General features: G+C 34.4%; 1 pseudogene; it reads left to right on the forward strand.

Annotated features, from left to right (window-relative positions):
• The first annotated feature begins 5654 nt into the window (after nt 1–5654).
• On the forward strand, nt 5655–5773 carry LOC118017434 (annotated as a pseudogene).
• Nucleotides 5774–6000: the final 227 nt, after the last annotated feature.

Below are 6000 nucleotides of genomic sequence, written 5' to 3' on the forward strand. Positions count from 1 at the left end.
GTTCAGAGAAATACTTTGGAAAATAGTATAGCAGTTCCACAAAAGCTTAAATGAAGAGTTATCACATGACTCAGTGATTCAACTCCTAGATATGTATCCAAAAATAAAAAGATATATCCACATAAAAACTTGTAAACAAATGCTCATTACAGTCATAACAGCCAAAAAGTGGAAAACCCAAGTGCTCATTAACTGATGAGTGGATAAATAAAATGTGCTATACTTATACATTAGAATACTACTTGGTAATAAAAAAAAAAATGAAGTACTGATACATGCTACAATATAGACAAACCTTTAAAACATACGGTAAGTGAAAAGAAACAAGACACAAAAGAACACATATTACATGATTCCATTATCTGAAATGTTCAGAATAGGACAATTTGTGGAGGAAGAAAGTGGTTGCCCAGGGCTGGAGTAAAGTTAGAGGAATAAAATGACTACCAATGCGTTTAGAATGTCTCTTTGGGCTGATAAAGAGGTTCTAACATTGATTGTGGTGATGATGGTTGTACAACTCTGTGAATATGCTCAAAACCACTGAACTGAACCACTGAACTGTGTGAATTGTACACCATGTGAATTATATCTCAGTAAGTTTGTTATTTTAAAAACTTACAAATATTTCTTACAGTTTTCTTTTAGAATTAATGTGCTTAAAATTAATTGAAGTTCTGTTTCACCTTCTCTCAGAATACATTTTAATGTAAGAGGCAAAATATACAATGAATCAAAAGTAAGAGACAAGTGATCGTTAAGGTGGTATTAAATAATGAAATCCTAAAATATTAAAAAAATGGATAAAAGAATCATTTTAAATAAAAATTGTCACTGTATAGATGTGGATGAGGATAAAGATGAAGCTACAGGATGAAGCAAATGTAACTTCAGTTACTTTAATATTCTGTAGTGCTGTTGACTAAAAATGGAAAATCAGATTAAAATGAATCCATTTGTGGTTTGGAGATAGAGTGAGGGGAGTAGGCATATAATCAGGAGCTCTTCCATTTATTTAGAAAACTTAATTTTTAAAAAAAATTTCTTATTTTTTTCCTTTCATAACTTAAAACTTTAATCAAAATTTTATCTCTTTTCAAGATCTCTCAACTGCACAATTTCTTTTACTCACTAATATCTACTGAGGCACATACTGACATACTAAACGATAAGGTGAGTATTTTGTAGGTAAGTATTTATACACTATTGTGCATTGTTCAGATTAAGTGAAGAGACTCTTCCAAGATCCACATGCAGAAAAAGGGACAAACAAAAGCAAGGAAAGAAGATTCTGGGAGGGATTATCTTGTGACGTGAAGGGAAGGAACTACTGATATAGGAAAATCAATAGGAAATAAAAATGAGAAAGTATAAATAAACCAAAGTAGATAGGCTATGTCAACACCAGAGATGGAAAGAGAATATCTAACACAAATTTGTGCTTATTTTGTACAAGTAACTTTTTGAAAAAATATTGTTATGAGATCATGTATTTTTATCATGAAACATCAAATGTTGTATGTTTTATAAATGTTTAGCAACAATTATTTAATGGGAAATATATATAATGATTAATATCAGGGAACCACTAAATCTTTTCCTACATCTTCAGCCTCCATATCATCAATAGGCTAAGCCTTTTAATCTTCTATACTTTTTTATACTTCCAGGTATTTACATATACCAGGAAAAGATTTAGAGAGTAATATTCCAATTAAAGCCAAGACCAAAGAAATTAACTTATTTTTAGTTCTTCTTTATAGAGCAATGTGTAAAACATGATATATTAATGAATGATGCTTTTTTAAGATTGAATAAAAAATGAGTTAAATAGCTTTGGGTAATTTTTTTAAAATGTATAAAATTAAAAGGAATCCTTATATTTCTAACGAATTTGACCAGTAGGTGTTTCTAGAATAAAATACAATGTCTTGATTTTACCATGTTTACTACAAAGAGAGCTAGAAGATTTAAATACAGGTATATGAAACATACACTTAACAGAAAATACCACTCAACTTTATATATTCTTATATTTTCTTACATATCTATTTTATATCATTAGTTTGCTCTAATCTTTACCATTAGTAGTAGATATGTCATACTAATTTTATTTTGTAATCACTATTAGCATATAATCACATATTTATATTTGGGCCTATGAATAGGTTTTGTTCTTTATTAGCTTTTATTTGTTTGTTTTGGCTTTAAGAAGAATAAAAAAGAATGGATATTGAGAAATTGTCTTCAAGATCTTCAATGTTTTTAATTCTTTTTTCTTTAAATATTTTAATTTAACAAGCAGCACTTTTTTAATTTAAATTCAATTTAGTTAACATATAGTGTATTCATCAGTTGCATACAACACCCAGTGCTCATAACACCAAGTGCCCTCCTTAATGTCCACACAATTATCCCATCCCCCGACCTACCTCCTCTCTAGCAAACCTCAGTTTGCTCTCTATAGTTAAGAGTCTCTTATGGTTTGCTTCTCTGTTTTTATCTTATTTTATTTTTCCTTCCCTTCCCGTATGTTCATTTGTTTTGTTTCTTAAATTCCACATATGAGGGAAATCATACAGTATTTGTCTTTCTCCGACTTATTTCACATAGCACAATACCCTCAAGTTCCATCCACATTGTTACAAATGGCAAGATTTCATTCTTTTTGATGACTAATATTCCATCGTATATATATACCACATTTTCTTTATCCATTCATCTGTTGACGGACATCTGGGCTTTTCCCATATTTTGGCTATTGTGGGCATTGCTGCTATGAACATTGGGGTACATATACCCCTTCGAATCACTATTTTTGTATCCTTTGGATAAATACCTATTCACAAGCAGCACTTTAGTATTTTCAAGCCCTTTTTGCCTTTCTTTTCATATAATAAATACATATTATAATCTGTCATTGAGCAAAACACTTTTTTTTTTAAGATTTTATTTATTTATTTGAGAGAGAGAGAATGAGAGAGAGAACATGAGAAGGGGGAGGGTCAGAGGGAGAAGCAGACTCCCTGCTGAGCAGGGAGCCCGATGCGGGGCTCGATCCCAGGACCGTGGGATCATGACCTGAGCCGAAGGCAGACGCTTAACGACTGAGCCACCCAGGCACCCCGAGCAAAACACTTTTATAGGTATTAGAAACCTGAAAATACGCTAGTCAATAAATCTAATACAAAACAAACTGGTCAAAGTGATTTTTTTTTCTCAGCCACTAACTTAATTCCTTCACTTCTATATTCAATCTATCAATATTTCCTGTGGGTTCTATTTTCAAAATACAGCCAGAAGGTAGACATTTCTTACCACCTAATACAAGCTGCCATCATACCCAGTGTGAATTACTAAAATCACCTTCTACATTATGTAATCTTTACCCTCATAGTAATGATTTCTTTATATTTAAATACAAGTCACATAATGCCATTTTTCTTAAAATCTTCCAACTACTTCCCATCTTTCAATCTTCCAGCTATTTTTGAAGGGAACATGGTCAAACTAAGGCACTGAATTTTATTCTAAAAATTCTTAAAGGTCAAATTTGTTAGAAATATCAGAAGAACTCCTCTTAATTTTGTACACATTTGGAAAATTCCCCAGTACTATTTAACTCATTGTTTTATTTGGTCCTGAAAAACACCATTCATTAATGTTAGCTCTTTGCCACGGTATACAATGTCCCAGATGACATGGGCTTGTTCACATCTTTTTTTTTTTTTAAGAGAGAAAGAGAAGGTGGGGGAGGGGCAGAAGGAGAGAGAGAGACTCTTAAGCAGGCTCCACACCCAGCACGGAGCCAGAACGTTGGGCACAATCTCACAACCCTGAGATCATGACCTGAGCTGAAATCAAAAGTTGATGCTTAACCAACTAAGCCATGCACCAGCTGCCCCTGGGTTTGTTCACATCTTAGACCACCTTTCTTTTGGCTCCAGCCACACTGGACATGCTGGTGTTTCTTCAATAGTTCAAGTGTGTGCCCTTATCAGTTTTCATGACTTCTTTCTCTAGGACCTAGAGAGCATTCCCTCTAGATCAGTTTATTATCATTTCCTTAGAAAGGCCTGTACAGACTATCATTCTTTCATTCAAAAATATTCATTAACTTCTTTCTGTGTGCCAAGCACTATAATATGTGAAAACATATCAATTTAGTTACTTCCTAAAGCTTAGATTCTATTAACAATGATAGTCATTTAATAATTCTCCATAGTACTTTAGTTACAGTTTTGTTCTTGGTAATTCCCAAATATTTAATAGATGCTATTTTTTTTGCAATATGATTTCAAAATTTTAAGACTAGTCAGTGTAAGCAATAGTTTGATTCCATTTTTGGTGTTTGACTTCTGACATTTTTCATGCACACCTTACCTTTTCTCCCTTCCCCCAACATGTGTGCATAGTGATAAGCCTCCCTTGACTGTACAGGAGAAGTTCAAACTATGCAAACACTGGCCTTCTTGGCACCTTCAAACCTCAATAAGAAATAGAGCCACCTGCCTGCAAATCCACTCCCCCTGCCCCTTTTGTTTCTACTCAAGCCAAACTTGATCCCTTCTCCTTAGAGAATTCTCTGGTTGTTTGCTATATTTCTTTTACTTTGTTTGTCCATTGGTACCTATGTGTCCTTCATCCCAACCTCCATAAATTCTGTAGAGGGGTGCTGCCAAACATCCAGCAGAGGATGCTAAGTGTCCTAATAAAACAATTGACACTATGAGCATGATGCAATGGCAGTGTTCACTGATGTGATGGATCTTTAGTTTCTCTCTCTTGATTTACTAACTGGGCTGATTACACACAGTTCACTGGGATTAAATAGGGTCAGTTATTGCTGTGCTTGTATATCTGTGCTCTGGGTTGTGCTTCTTTATGTTTGTTTGGCTAGGTTTTACCTGTCTTCAATTTTTCTAGCCTGAACTTGCCCTATGAGTGGGAAAAAGTGGCAAAGAGCCTAATGTTGAGTAGGGATAGAGAAGCAAAAGGAAAAGGAGGCTGAGTTGCTTAACAAGCATAGTGTCATTGTGATGTGTCTAACCAGGCACTGACTCCTGTATTTCAAGAATGGTGTGCTTTAAATGATAGTGGGTCTCCTAGGTGGCCATTAGTTATGACGTGGCATCCATGTATGGGATTACAAGGTCATATACTGAGGTCGTTATTCCCCTTGATGTCACAATATTTTGATCCATGTTTGAATTCCCCCCAAAAAGAAAAAAAATAATAAAATAAAAATTTCTTAAAATATATGGAATGACAAAGGCATAGGTAAAATCTCTGTAAGTAAAGAAAAAAATTGTGATAATGACCCAAATTTGGTACTGCCAAATAAGAATCCTAGGGTGAAATACAAAGTTTAGGATGATTTGCATAAGAAAAGAAAAAGAGAACAATTGGCTTTATATCTAAAATTCAAACCAGACACAATAAATTACCTATAAGTTTAGGATGTTTTACATAATAAAGGGGGAGCAATTGGTCTTACATCTAAGATTCCAACCAGATATAATAAATTACCTATAATTAATTTTTAGTCCTAAGGGTATATCTTATTAAATAGGACTCTTTAAATTTGCCATAGCAACCCCACAATAAGTAATAAAATCTACCAAATTATAACCCAGGCTATAAAACTCTAAAGGGTCTACGGCCATACCACCCTGAACATGCCCAATCTCGTTTGATTTCAGAAGCTAAGCAGGGTCGGGCCTGGTTAGTACTTGGATGGGAAACTGCCTGGGAATACTGGGTGCTGTCGGCTCTTGGGACGCCTGGGTGGCTCAGAAGGTTAAGCATCTGCCTTTGGCTCAGGTCATGGTCCCAGGGTCCTGGGATCAAGTCCTGCTTCGGGCTCCCTGCTCCACGGGAAGCCTGCTTCTCCCTCTTCCACTTCCCCTGCTTGTGTTCCCTCTCTCGCTATCTCTCTCTCTGTCAAATAAATAAATAAATAAATAAATAAATAAATAAATAAATAAATAAATAAATAAA

This window comes from Mirounga leonina, unplaced genomic scaffold, assembly GCF_011800145.1.
Source record: "Mirounga leonina isolate KUSES-001 unplaced genomic scaffold, KU_Mleo_1.0 Mir_169, whole genome shotgun sequence".
NCBI lineage: Eukaryota > Metazoa > Chordata > Mammalia > Carnivora > Phocidae > Mirounga > Mirounga leonina.